The following is a 243-nucleotide window of genomic DNA, read 5'->3' as shown; positions in this document are numbered from 1 at the left end:
GCATTTACGGGGTGTTTGGCCTAAGTTCCCTACAAATGTGAGATCATTTAACGCTCGCAGAAATCACAATATATTCCCATTCGCAATATGCATTAGCAACTCAGAATCCTTTTGTAAAGAAATTGGCTTAATTTTGTTTGATTTCCTGGTTCCCACATTTGGGAGCCATGACTTCCTTCTCTTCCTGTCACAGCAGCTTGTGGAGCATTGCAGAGCCGCGTGCACTGGGGCTTGTGCTTGTCT

The sequence above is a fragment of the Lontra canadensis genome, unplaced genomic scaffold, assembly GCF_010015895.1.
Source record: "Lontra canadensis isolate GAN:19392208 unplaced genomic scaffold, GSC_riverotter_1.0 scaffold97, whole genome shotgun sequence".
Lineage (NCBI taxonomy): Eukaryota > Metazoa > Chordata > Mammalia > Carnivora > Mustelidae > Lontra > Lontra canadensis.
Note: the sequence above shows the minus strand (reverse complement) of the source record.